The following is a 14,196-nucleotide window of genomic DNA, read 5'->3' as shown; positions in this document are numbered from 1 at the left end:
CACTTATCAGAATTCCCCTCTTGTTGGTGTATCAGCTGGTTATAATTTACACTAGACTAAGTTTCTGAACTATGTTCTAATTCTCTTTTTGTATTTGTATAACGCTAAGTCATAGCTTAATCCAAGCCTGACTTGGCCTTTTAGTTCTACCACCAATACTTATTTTACTAATGAATCTGCTGAATTATATTTGGATCGTCTGTTAAGTGGATCATGATAATTTTGGAATTTCTCAAAGATCAAAGAAAACTCAACAAATGAATGATACTAATCCACTTGCTACGCAAAAAAAAACTTGTTTCTCCAGAGAGATTTCATACACCGCAGGACATCCTTGGCTGCTAAATACTACATTGCTAAGTCAACCATAAGATGCTTAAAATTATGGGGAGGAGGGGAGAACCTTTCCAACATGCAGTCTTCTGCATACTGATTATCCCTGCAAAAATGTTAAATATTCACTAACATTTGTTTTCACCTGGATTATACGAAAAAATCTGGCAAGTACAGTGAATCTCTGCATTTTTAAAGGACCCGTATCCCTCTGATGGAAGTGCTTGAATCTATGAACCTCACAATATATCTTACATCCAGAAATGGAAGGCCACAGACTATAATGTCTTAAATTATAATTGAGGCTTTGCTGATAAAACTTCTGGATAAAGTTTTACCAAATTAGCTCCCTGTTAAAAGATATAGTTACTGGATTTTCACATTTTCTTTCCAATTGCTTCCTGTTACCTGATTTCTGTTCTTGGGTCCTTGTGGTGACCTGTATAAAATGACAAACCCTTATTATCAGAATTCTGCAGCACCCAGAACTAGCTGTAATTGATGAACTGAAGCCACAGCAGTAGCAATAGCCTGTAGTTTTAAAGCCAAGCAGGAAAGTGTTCCTTTGAAATATGACAAAAATGGGCTGTCCTCACCAGGGCTTTGAAAAGAGGGGCTGGTAAAAATGTGAAGTTCTACTATACATAAATAAGAATTCAGAAAAAAAAAAATCTGAAATTGATACTTTTATCCTCCTAACCTCTTCTGTCCATACAAATGTGTAAAAATCACTTAAAAGTCCAGTCAGTAATTCAGGAGCGCCGTGCCTCACAGATTTCATGTGCTTACAAAGCCGGGGGGAGGTGGAGGGAGCAAAGTAAGTTCTGTTGACATTGTGAATACAGGAGGGGATACTTCACACGCCATGTAAAAAATTAATGAGTAAGTCTAGTCATGGAAAATCCATGGAATTCCTAGAACTCTAGAAAGGACATACACAGACATCATCCAAGAAATGGCTAACGAATGATTTTAGATTACTACTTCATATATCCTCTAACAAGATATTATATTCTAGTGGCCCAGCAATGATCAGCAGAACAAGGAAAGCACAACACAAAATATTTTTAGTCTGAGAGCAAGACTGAAAATTTCAGCAAGACTGAAAACTGTGAGCATTACTTTCATCTTATTAACTGAATGAAAAGTGGGAGGACAATAGTTCAGTCACCCTCCCTCATTCTCTTGAAATCTGAAGTATCCTTGGGACCTGTGTATGCATAAACTACTTGCTTGGATGCATCTAACATGCTAATCTTCAATAGTTTATGATACCACAACCAGCCACAGCCTTAGTGCCTACATTTTCTCTCCATTCTGATGAACTTCAGCATGAAGAGCTCTATAATAGGCCACCACAAAGATAAGTTTCCTTCATTGAATTACACATGGAGGAAAATTAGAAACTTCTGGTGAAACCTCTCCATAAGTATATCCATCCACTTACAAAAATAATTATAGAACACAGTACATATATTTTATCAATAAACGTAGTTACAGCTGTAACCCTCCTGCCTCTGTATATATAATTCGCAGCAATACAACCCTTCCAAAAGAAACTTACCAATATATTTATACACCAACGCCTCTAAATTCATCTGCAGACATAAAAGCACAATACTTAAGTGTAATGCAGAAAGACCTTTTTCAGGACTGGAGCATGCACCACCACCATCCCTTTTTGTTTGGTTGGTTTTTGAATTAAAAATGACCTGTTTAGCAACAAACATCAAAGACTTAATTCAGGAAAAAATGCATGTTCCTTTTTTGGTGTGTGCTCCAGTTCCACTGATTTCAACAGCAAATACATCCTGACTACTTTTCCTAACAAGGCCAAAACCATATTCCAACAGAAATTGTCATATCCTTAGAAGCCACTCAAACATATTTTTGTGTTTTCAGGATACGAACTGCTCATTGCCATGTTGCCTTATAATATTATATTGAGGCTGACACTGTCTTGTGTTATAAACAGGAACTACTTATTATAAATACATATACTTATCATAAGAAACGAACATTCCTAAAATTTTATGAGCAATACTGCAGTTCTCATGCAGTTCATTAGGTTCCCATGTGGACAGCAGAAAACACAACAGCTCAAAATTAACAACAGTGGTTGTAAATTAGTTCTTTTAGGGCTCCTCATCTTTTAACTGACAGCAGGAAATGGTGTCCTGGTTTGGCCTAAACCAGGCCGATTTTCCTTTCAGTGATTTTTACTTTCAGCTAAGTCTCCTCTAAATAACTGCACTTTCTGAAACTAACTGCATGTTTTTGCAGACAGTGTCTGCTTCCAGGACTGATAACGCTCGAAGTTTGTAGTTATCGCTGAGGCACCGGTAGGGATGTTGTGCAGTAAGGCTCTTGCTGTACTTTTTTCTTAGAGAAACCAAGGTCACCGCTGAATTCCTCACTGCTTACAAGTGAAAAGCCGAAGGGGGGGGGGGGTCGCAGCCGCAGGGGGGAGCAGACAGGGCAGGTGACCCAAAATTGACCAACGAGGGTATTCCATCCCATACACGTCATTCTCGGTATAAAGCGGGGGGATCACGAGGGTCTCTCCCCTCTTGCTCGCTCTTGCTTTTTCTGCTATGGCTGGTGTCCAAGGAGGACTCCGACTGTTTTCCTGCTGCCCCCGATTCTGATCTGCATCCCTGAATCCAGCTCTCGACCGTCGCTAGGCCCAGCCTGGGCCTTCCCGGAGCCTGCCCTGCAGTGCCGGTGGTGACGTTGCCGACATCGGGGGAGCTCGATCTTGGTTTTGTATATATATTTGTATATATTTGATTATTCCAATATTATTATTATACTCTTTTTCATTATTATAGGTTTATTAAAACTGTTTTAACTTTCCAACCCGTAAGTCTCTCTCCCTTTTCCCTTTCCCTTTCCCTTTGGGTGGGGGGGGAGGGTTAACAGAGAGCGTCTGCTGCAGGTTTAATCGCCAGCCCAGCTTTAAACCATGACAGATTTAATTGGCGCCCAACGTGGGGCTCGAGAGAAGCTCCAACAGGTTCCTCTGATAAGTCGAATCCCAGCTCCAGCGGGAGGAGACCCGGAGAGCTCAGCTGAGAGAGTATCAGATTTCTTCCTTTGAGATTTACGAGGGGTTGGAAATTAAAACAGATAGCGAAGATGCTGATGTCATTTTTGAATGCTGTGTTATCTCATCTCTTTATAAAGCCTTTTACAGAGTTAAGTGTAATGATACCTTACTTGCCGTGTGCACTGTTTGTTACTGTTTATGTGCAGTTTATCACTGCTGGGCACTGGTCAATGTGCATTGTTTTGTTATGGCGTTTCATACTGACTCATGGATGGTGGCAAATGCCTTGTGGGGGTGGCTAAAGCAGTGGAAGCGAAGCAACTGGCAGCGTAAAGGTAAACCTATTTGGGCTGTTGAACTGTGGCAAGATATTGCTACTCGGCTAGAGAAACTAGTCGTGAAGGTACGTCATGTAGATGCTCACGTACCTAAAAGTCGGGCAACTGAGGAACATCGAAACAACCAACAAGCAGATCAAGCTGCTAAAGTGTTCCAAATAGATTTGGACTGGGAACATAAAGGTGAACTATTTTTAGCTCGGTGGGCTCATGACACTTCAGGTCATCAAGGAAGAGATGCAACATACAGATGGGCTCGTGACCGAGGGGTGGACTTAACTATGGACTCTATTGCACAGGTTATCCATGATTGTGAAACATGCGCCGCAATTAAGCAAGCCAAACGGTTAAAACCTCTGTGGTATGGGGGGCGGTGGTTGAAATATAAATATGGGGAGGCCTGGCAAATTGACTATATCACACTCCCTCAAACCCACCAGGGTAAACGTTATGTGCTTACCATGGTGGAGGCGACCACCGGATGGCTGGAAACATACTCTGTGCCCCATGCCACTGCCCGGAACACTATTCTGGGCCTTGAAAAGCAAATCTTGTGGCGACATGGCACACCAGAGAGAATTGAGTCGGACAATGGGACTCATTTCAAAAACAGTCTCATAGATAACTGGGCCAAAGAGCATGGCATCGAATGGGTATATCACATCCCCTATCATGCACCAGCATCTGGGAAAGTTGAACGGTATAATGGGCTGTTAAAAACTACCCTAAAAGCAATGGGGGGTGGAACCTTTAAAAACTGGGATAAGCATTTGGCACAAGCTACCTGGCTAGTTAACACCAGGGGATCTATCAACCGAGCTGGCCCTGCTCAGTCAGACCTTTTACATACAGTAGAAGGGGATAAAGTCCCTGTGGTGCATGAAAGGAATCTGTTGGGAAAAACTGTCTGGGTTCTTCCTGCTACGGGCAAAGGTAAACCCATTCATGGGATTGCTTTTGCTCAAGGACCTGGATGTACTTGGTGGGTGATGCTGCAGGATGGTGGAGTCCGATGTGTCCCTGAAGGTGATCTGATCTTGGGTGAGAATACTTAATTCTGAACTGCATGATGTTAATTGCTGCATAATACTAACAGTGTTCATAAGTGTCTTTCAGGTTAAGACAGTGGTGACGAGACCAGAGCTAACTGCAAGTGGCGTCCAGTAACCTCCTCAAGACTGACATCTTTAACCTGCAACCCGTGGGCACAAACTGTGACAAAACTCATACCATGTCTCCTGCCCTGAGAGACTCCTAGCCAGATGGAAACCCACAATCCTGAACTAAATGAACTTGATGAACTTTTTTTTTTTCTGTATAGAAATGAATCATAAACTAATGTTATCTGTATATATTTTAAAATGAAAAGTTAGTGGTGATCTGAGTATGACGTGAATGGTATGGAATAAGGGGTGGAATGTCCTGGTTTGGCCTAAACCAGGCCGATTTTCCTTTCAGTGATTTTTACTTTCAGCTAAGTCTCCTCTAAATAACTGCACTTTCTGAAACTAACTGCATGTTTTTGCAGACAGTGTCTGCTTCCAGGACTGATAACGCTCGAAGTTTGTAGTTATCGCTGAGGCACCGGTAGGGATGTTGTGCAGTAAGGCTCTTGCTGTACTTTTTTCTTAGAGAAACCAAGGTCACCGCTGAATTCCTCACTGCTTACAAGTGAAAAGCCGAAGGGGGGGGGGGGTCGCAGCTGCAGGGGGGAGCAGACAGGGCAGGTGACCCAAAATTGACCAACGAGGGTATTCCATCCCATACACGTCATTCTCGGTATAAAGCGGGGGGATCACGAGGGTCTCTCCCCTCTTGCTCGCTCTTGCTTTTTCTGCTATGGCTGGTGTCCAAGGAGGACTCCGACTGTTTTCCTGCTGCCCCCGATTCTGATCTGCATCCCTGAATCCAGCTCTCGACCGTCGCTAGGCCCAGCCTGGGCCTTCCCGGAGCCTGCCCTGCAGTGCCGGTGGTGACGTTGCCGACATCGGGGGAGCTCGATCTTGGTTTTGTATATATATTTGTATATATTTGATTATTCCAATATTATTATTATACTCTTTTTCATTATTATAGGTTTATTAAAACTGTTTTAACTTTCCAACCCGTAAGTCTCTCTCCCTTTTCCCTTTCCCTTTCCCTTTGGGTGGGGGGGGAGGGTTAACAGAGAGCGTCTGCTGCAGGTTTAATCGCCAGCCCAGCTTTAAACCATGACAAATGGATATAAGAAGACATGCTGTAAGTTCAGTTCATTACTACTAACCTTACTGACAGCATGCAGATTGATTCCTACTGTCTCAGTCATATTCCTCTAGATGTATTTGGATTTTAATAAAGGTTTTATTTTCTCTACTGTATTTCATGTATTTTTTCTCCCATTTCCTTGTGTTCATGGCATGTTTTGGACATCTCTTGTCCCAACATACTCTAATGTAGTAATGGAACGAAAGTCATTAGTAATCTTCGTTGAACTGTGTCTCGTCTCCAAAGCAGCAGAAGTATGTTTCACATTGGGAAATGTTTCACACTCAGTAGCGTGCTGAGTGCCCTGCACTTCCCAGAAAAGACATACATTAGCTCAAAAACAGCGGCCAAAACAACAATGCTATCATGATCCAAAAATAGGGATGATTTTCACCAGAGGTGTGTGTGAATAAGAAAGATGAGATAAATGCACTCAAGTTAAAAAAAGTGTGCGTATTACAGTTTTCATAACTCAGTTATTAAAATAGCTAATCTAACATATTGCATTGTGCATGTAAAGTATGGACCAAAAACCTCCCCAACAAGCAAAAAAGTAGAAAATAGTGCTGACTGATGGTGAAAAGACTCCCTCACCCTATGCTTTCTTAACACATAATCCCACATTCACTCTTGCATTTTAGTAATAAACCACAAACCAGACCATTATTCTTTGACAGAGTGCAGAGTAAACAGGTAGCTTGGGACACTGCATCCTTTGGTTCTTCTTTAGGATAAATTCTAGAGTCCAGATAAAACCTGGAACATATCAAGTACTGTATATCCGGAAAATACAGAATCATACAATCATTTAGGTTGGAAAAGACCCTTAAGATCATAGAGTCCAACCATTAACCCAGCACTGCCAAGTCCACCGCTAAAACATGTCCCTCAGCACCACATCTACATGTCTTTTAAATACGCCCAGGGATAGTGACTCAACCACTGCCCTGGGCAGCCTGTTCCACTTCTTGACAACCCTTTTGGTGAAGAAATTTTTCCTAATAGCCAATCTAAACCTCCTCTGGTGCAACTTGAGGACATTTCCTCTTGTTCTATCAGCTGGGAGAAGAGACCAACACCCACCTCGCTACAACCTCCTTTCAGGTAGTTATAGAGAGGTAATTGTAGGTCAGAGATGGTCAGATATCAGGTCAGATAAGACAATAAAAAGCAGACACTAGGGAAATAAGAGAGTCACATTTGCCAGAATTAAGATGTGGAATAAATCTAGCAACCAAGTCTTATTTCACTTGAGAGAAAGCACCTGCAAAGGGCTACCACACACATCTATGTGAGGACATGTCAGACAGACAGAAAGGAATAAACGTAAGCCTCTGTTTAGCAAGACCAAAAATGGCAACTTCAACTCTGAGAACTTGAGAAGCAAAAATACACTAAAACTAGAAAACCATGTTTAGACAGCAACCATGAATCACTGACACGGGGTTACCAAAATGCATGCAATTCCCATGGAATCTGGCTACTGGCCACATTCAGAAGTCATGCCAGGTTAACTGAAATGGGTTTTGTTAAACTAATACATTCTTTGTGCAATGACTTTTCTATAATAGGTTTTCAAATAGTTATTCCAACTTAAATTGTGTCTGTAAAGTTGTGCCATTCTCATTGTATGAGGATTTTATATAATCCTACTAAAGAGAACTTTTGCCTTCAAAATCCTATGCTTTTATTGCTGGGGGAAGACAGGGAGAGGGGAAATAGGGCAAGAGGATTATTGGACTGGAGACAAGCAGCTTTCCCAGCAACTTTGGAAGACAGCCCAAAATGTTTCATGTTATATTAACCAAGCTTTTAACTGTATTTTTTTTTCTGCACTGTCATGATAAACCAGCCATGGAGCAAACATTGCTAGGTCTCCATGTCACACCATCCATTTTCTTTTGTGACAAATTGGGATCTCTTTCATATGGGAATCATTCTTTCCTTCTGTGTTTATACAAGACAGCAAGATCCTCATTCATGGCTTATTTTCTAGATGCTACAACAACATATATGAATGATTACAAGCAGGATTACTAGCAAATGATGGTCTTGGTTGATACCATGGCTGCAAGTTCAGAATCTTATTTGGGAGGTTATTGTAGTAGGCTTAAATGACCCAAATTTGACAGGCTATGCAAACTCCACCCCTTCACAAGATAAATCATCTTGAATAGCTCTCAACATGAGCATAAGAAGTTTAGAGCGTATTTTATCCGATCTGCCTAAAACTATCTAGCCCAAGAAAGATATACTTCGCTGATTATTGTTATCTGCAAGGGAGTCTACATCCTAGAGAAATAGTTTAATAACTCAGAAGTTCTATCTGAAAGTAGCTCAGGAAAAATTACATTTTGCTTTTCAGCTATTATACCTGAGAATATCTACCATAAGAAAGCCTAAATGCAAGAGCTCCACATGTTATATTACAGCCTTAAAGGCTGCTAAAAATTTAACTAGCTGGAATCCAAACATGTGACCCTAAATTGAGAAGCTGTTAAATAAAACATGTAGGAACACACTCAAAGCTTTCATTTGGAATTCTATATTTGGAGCTTAAATGTCTCAAGAAATACCTCAGGTAACCTATGAAAAATCTGCAGGGGAAAAAAAAGTCAGTGGCTTAGGAGGCAAAATAAAAAAAAAAACACACCTATTTTGAAACCAAATATTCCTGTAGCCTACATGAAATCCAGAAGTAACCAAACAGTTAAAAGCATGCTTTGTTAGAGGCAATAGTTTACCTAATTAAAATTATTTCTCTATTTACATTTAACAGTGTTTAACTCTTAAATGGATATCCAGAATGAACAGCCAGCTGACAGAAAGAGACAAAGACAGAGATGAATATTAATGCACGTTGGGAAAGAAACTGTGCAAAAGTTTTGTTGTCACATTTAGTTCTTTTTACATAAAAACTTATATTTCCCCTTTTTGAGGATTGAAAGTTCACAAAATAACCCCCTTCTACTACTTTTCAACTAATATGTGGTAACAACCGCAACTCTAGCCAACATTGGTGAATATTGCTTTGAGGGCTTGGTCTTCCATTATTAGACCATTCAATTAATTAGTTGATCCAGATATATGAACCCATGCATATAGGAGAAATCAAATCCTGATAGTCTGATAGAAGGAGTAACTGAAGACACACTTTTCCTAACAGAATCTGCATGTTCTGTGAGCAAGAACAAGACAACACTCCATTTAGCAGCCTCCAGTCATGAGCTTACCAATTTCAGAAACTTCTCGTTAACTTTTCCCCTCTGGTACAACTTAGTTTTTCAGAAAATATGCTATGTTACAAGATGCTACTTTATTCAATTTCAAAAAAAATTTAAATGTGCATACATTTTCTGAAACAATAAATATGAAAATGAATTTGTTATGACAGCATATAACAAGGTTTTGGAAAACAACTTCTTCTGAAGATTTTTCTAATAAATAATTTCTGGCAACTTCCTCAGTCCTGTCCCACATTACCTTCTGCAATATCAATACTATGTTGGACTCTTATCCAAACATTCAACATTGCTAAACACCACAATGCTGATTAGATTAATTTTCTAAATTAAATTTTCACCAGCCCAATATTAGTACATTATTTGTAAGCTGTTTGGTGTTTTATAGGGTTTATCCATTAAACCAAATAAGTCTTTTCAGTGCCACTTGTTTGAGTTGGCATCAGGACACTATTTAATGTTCCTGCCCAAAAAAAGGTTACATAAAAGGACATTATCAAAACTGTTTGACTTAAAAAGTTGTTTTAGCAGTTGGGAAATACGTGCAAAAAGCAGTAACAGAAACATAAAAATACCTGGGTGAAAATGGTTTTAGTTTCTTCTTGGGAGAGCATGACTTACAGAATAAAAGTGTTTGAGAAATATCTTTCTATATGTACTTGTTTTCACCCTCTGTCAAGGGATCTTCTAGTAAACAAAGCAACTTAGAAAGCTGCCTTTTTAAATCCTTTATTAAAATTAGCATCCCATCAGTTTCTCCTAGAAATAAAAAGGCCTAACACAAAAGATTCAAAAAAATTATAAAAATTATCTTACACACAATTTATTATGAACTCTCCAATAGACTTACTCAAATTCTTCCGTAACATAAAAACGTATATCATCCATATGATGGTGGTCAAATCAAGGAACAAAAAATTAATCTAAACTTTCTCATTTGCATGCTGACAATAAAATTCTCTTATCACTGTAGCATACAACTTTGTCTATCCAGCTGCTCTTATTTTATGCAAAGTAAATGTCCATTGTTTTTTTTATCCAGATCTCAAATGTGAAACAAAGCTCACTGGTACTAAAATATTACGTAAGAAGTAAAATAATCCAAAAGGCAGTGTATTGGTCAGCACAAAGTTTCTTTTCAATAATGAGCTCTCAAGCAGATCAGTATGAAAAAGTAGGGAGAATTTTTTTTTCTTGTCTTTAATTACAAATAATTAAGGGTAACTACTTACATTTTACTGTACAGAGTACAGGCTAGCCATGACTGACATACATTTGAATTCAATTTCTCCATAATGCATAATGCCAGACTTCCCCATTTCTATTCAAATTACAACCCATAATTGAGAATTCATTATCTATTGATTCTTATGTGTAGAACCATTTACTTTTTAATGAAAACAAAACACCACAGCAGAAAACGTTCCCTAGCTTACAAACATACCTTCATTAAACTTCCATTTCTAATTACAAATACGTTAAAGTCAAGTCTAATGTAACTGGCAAGACCTCAAATCACATGTAAATACCTTGTTAAAAAGTTATTAAAAACATTTGTTACTATCTCATTAACTTCTGTGCTTGTCAAACTTGTCTATTAAAGAACGTTAAAATTTAATCCTATGCCTACTTATTAAAAAGCAGAAAGCAAAGAGAAAAATGGAAAAACACCACATTATTACTAAAAGCCTGAAGCAATCAAGACACTGATAGTCATCCAGAACTTGGGGTCGGGGGGGGCGCGTGGACAGGAGGGACTGCCTCAATAACATTGAGGCATGTGTTACAAAAAGGAGAGTCACGTACTTCTGGGGGCAGAAAGAGATGAGTGAAATAATAATGGCAGGTAAAGCCAACACTAGAGGCAATGTAGGCCCACTGATGAATGAGGTGGGGGCCCTGGAGACAGAGGATAAAAAGAAGGCGGAGTTACTGAATGCCTTCTTTGCCTCTGTCTATACTGCTGGAGGCTGTCCTGAGGAGCCCCGGACCCCTGAGGACCCAGAAGAAGTCAGGATAGAGGAGGAATCTGTCTTGGTAGATGAGGGCTGGGTCAGGGACCAATTAAGCAACATGGATGTCCATAAATCCATGGGCCCTGATGGGATGCACCCGCGGGTGCTGAGGGAGCTGGCAGAAGTCATTGCTAGGCCACTCTCCATCATCTTTGCTAAGTCATGGGCAACGGGAGAGGTGCCTGAGGACTGGAGAAAAGCGAATGTCACTCCAGTCTTCAAAAAGGGCAAGAAGGAGGACCCGGGTAACTATAGACCGGTCAGCCTCACCTCCATCCCCGGAAAGGTAATGGAACAACTTGTTCTTGGTGCTGTCTCTAGGCACATCAAGGACAGGGGGATCATTAGGGGCACTCAGCATGGCTTCACCAACGGGAAGTCATGCTCAACCAACTTGATAGCCTTTTATGAGGACGTAACCCAGTGGATAGATGATGGTAAAGCTGTGGATGTGGTCTATCTCGATTTCAGTAAAGCGTTTGACACGGTCTCCCACAGCATCCTCGCAGCTAAACTGAGGAAGTGTGGTCTGGATGATCGGGTAGTGAGGTGGATTGTGAACTGGCTGAAGGAAAGAAGCCAGAGAGTGGTGGTCAATGGGACAGAGTCCAGTTGGAGGCCTGTGTCTAGCGGAGTCCCTCAAGGGTCGGTATTGGGACCAGTTCTATTCAATATATTCATTAATGACTTGGATGAGGGAATCGAGTGCACTGTCAGCAAGTTCGCTGATGACACAAAACTGGGAGGAGTGGCTGATGCACCGGAAGGCTGCGCAGCCATTCAGAGAGACCTGGACAGGCTGGAGAGTTGGGCGGGGAGAAATTTAATGAAATATAACAAGGGCAAGTGTAGAGTCCTGCATCTGGGCAAGAACAACCCCATGTACCAGTACAAGTTGGGGGCAGAGCTGTTGGAGAGCAGCGTAGGGGAAAGGGACCTGGGGGTCCTAGTGGACAACAGGATGACCATGAGCCAGCAGTGTGCCCTTGTGGCCAAGAAGGCCAATGGCATCCTGGGGTGTATTAGAAGGGGTGTGGTCAGCAGGTCGAGAGGGGTTCTCCTGCCCTGGTGAGGCCGCATCTGGAATATTGTGTCCAGTTCTGGGCCTCTCAGTTCAAGAAGGACAGGGAACTGCTAGAGAGAGTCCAGCGCAGAGCCACGAAGATGATTAAGGGGGTGGAACATCTCCCTTGTGAGGAGAGGCTGAGGGAGCTGGGTCTCTTTAGCTTGGAGAAGAGGAGACTGAGGGGTGACCTCATTAATGTTTATAAATATGTAAAGGGCAAGTGTCATGAGGATGGAGCCAGGCTCTTCTCAGTGACATCCCTTGACAGGACAAGGGGCAATGGGTGCAAGCTGGAACACAGGAGGTTCCGCATAAATATGAGGAAAAACTTCTTTAAGGGGAGGGTGACCGAACACTGGAACAGGCTGCCCAGAGAGGTTGTGGAGTCTCCTTCTCTGGAGACATTCAAAACCCGCCTGGACGCGTTCCTGTGTGATATGGTCTAGGCAATCCTGCTCCGGCAGGGGGATTGGACTAGATGATCTTTCGAGGTCCCTTCCGATCCCTAACATTCTGTGATTCTGTAATATACTTCTAGAATTACTTCATCACTACTATAATACCAAGCAGGGTATGTTTCTTAGCATTTTTTGTTTGCTATATAAAATGGAGCAAGACTGAGAATTATTATTGAAGTGGATAAGCAAATCCAGAAATAAACGGAAACTAATGAGATATTACCACCAAACACTATCTTAGATATGGAACAAACTAAATCTCAAAAATCATTCAAGCTGGGAGATATCAGAAGTGACACTATACCATGCCACCACACTGGCACAAAAGAAGAGAGACAGCCATAATACACTTTGACTATAACATCTTGAAACTATAAGTAAAAGTAACACAACTCCTTCCCCCCCGCCCCCATTTCCTATTTTTCTATTCTTTCTTAATTGGTAATATTTATTATTAAGAATAACTTCCTCATCTGAACTGTGTGTCATACCACTTTAGAATGTCTCATCCATGTTCAGTGAATAGAGTTCGAAACAATTACAGCCCAGCCCTCCAGTCACAAGGCAGGGAGACCAAAAGGTACGTACCTGTCAGATGGGCAAACAGGAATAGGCCACAGAATTAATGTTATAAGAGATGCAAGATACAAATCGTTTCAATTTAAGAAAGGTAATGTAGAGTGCAGGAGTACATAGACTTTTAGCAGTGGTTAAAAAGTAAGCTGTAATTTGCAAACAAGCAAAGGTTGAAATCGTTAATTAGACATCAAGACAGAGGAGCACGTTTCAGAACTGGAGAAACCTTAACACTAAGTTTCAAAATCAGAAAGACTGGCTTTCCTGCAACTCAGGAAAGGGATTCAGGGAAAAAAAAAAAAGCCTGTTTGCTTTTAAAAACATAATCCCATTCCCAAGATATGTAAACCCTTTAGATTTAATTCCTTACGTATAAACCTGTCTCACATGAAATGCAACAGAATAGAAACCGTGTCACTGCGTATGCTGCTGACAATTTCATTTATTATTTTTTCACCATACAAAACTTCACATAACTTCAAGCATACAAGTCATTAAGCACTGCAGCTTTCGGGCCAAAAGCAACCCTGAATTTTCACTTACAACCCTGATAAAACTTCAAAGATTTCATATTTTTAGAAGTGTCTAGGAAACACATGCTTGGCTTATTCCAACATCAATGAACCAGTTCACGTACATATCTGCATCTGGTCAAAACTAAGCATTCATGAGAGAAGTGCAAGCTAGAAAACTTATTTTCTGATAATGGACACTATAATCTGGTATGGTTGATGATTTTCAACAGAAACTACCACTATTACCTGTAATTGTGCAATCCAGCAAAATATCTCACACTTAATGGCAGCGCAGAATTCGGATGATGTGACAACGAAGCTGGACAGCTCACCTGGCATTCCGGCCCAAGGCAGACGCTA

At 40.8% G+C, this 14,196-nt stretch overlaps 1 protein-coding gene across 1 annotated transcript in view; it reads right to left on the bottom strand.

Annotated features, from left to right (window-relative positions):
* Positions 1-14,196, bottom strand: part of DNER (delta/notch like EGF repeat containing) — a 131,305-nt gene that overhangs the window by 96,971 nt on the left and 20,138 nt on the right. The window lies entirely within an intron of this gene.

Source organism: Nyctibius grandis, chromosome 8 (assembly GCF_013368605.1).
Source record: "Nyctibius grandis isolate bNycGra1 chromosome 8, bNycGra1.pri, whole genome shotgun sequence".
Taxonomy (NCBI): Eukaryota; Metazoa; Chordata; class Aves; order Nyctibiiformes; family Nyctibiidae; genus Nyctibius; species Nyctibius grandis.
Note: the sequence above shows the minus strand (reverse complement) of the source record. Positions and strands in the feature narration are given on the sequence as shown.